Source organism: Rhagoletis pomonella, unplaced genomic scaffold, assembly GCF_013731165.1.
Source record: "Rhagoletis pomonella isolate Grant_MI unplaced genomic scaffold, Rhpom_1.0 Rhpom_scaffold_00033, whole genome shotgun sequence".
NCBI classification, from domain to species: Eukaryota; Metazoa; Arthropoda; class Insecta; order Diptera; family Tephritidae; genus Rhagoletis; species Rhagoletis pomonella.
In genome coordinates, this window is record NW_023458587.1 from 305,095 (window position 1) to 305,472 (window position 378).

Genomic DNA, 378 nt, shown 5'->3' on the forward strand with positions numbered 1-378 from the left:
GACCGGCCAACTGGTCATCATGACTTTTACTGAGAATCTCAGCCCTCTCCTCTCGACCAACAACCTTTTTCCAATCCAAAGAATCACCGTAAATAGAGGGGAATTTAGACTTAACGAATTTGTAGAGGCAGCCGCCTTCTACTCTCCACGCTGGGTACGATAAGGGTCTCTTTTCTACAGACCGAATCATCTTCGACAACCAGGGGTCACTAGTGGAAACTTCAGCAACAGGCACACTACGAGACAACATATCTGGAACCACATGTTCCTTTCCCTTCCGGTGGACACTCTCAAAGTCATACTGCTGGAGCTTCAGCGCCCAACGCGCTAACCTACCACAAGGATCCTTCAAGTTGTTCAGCCAAACCAAAGAATAGT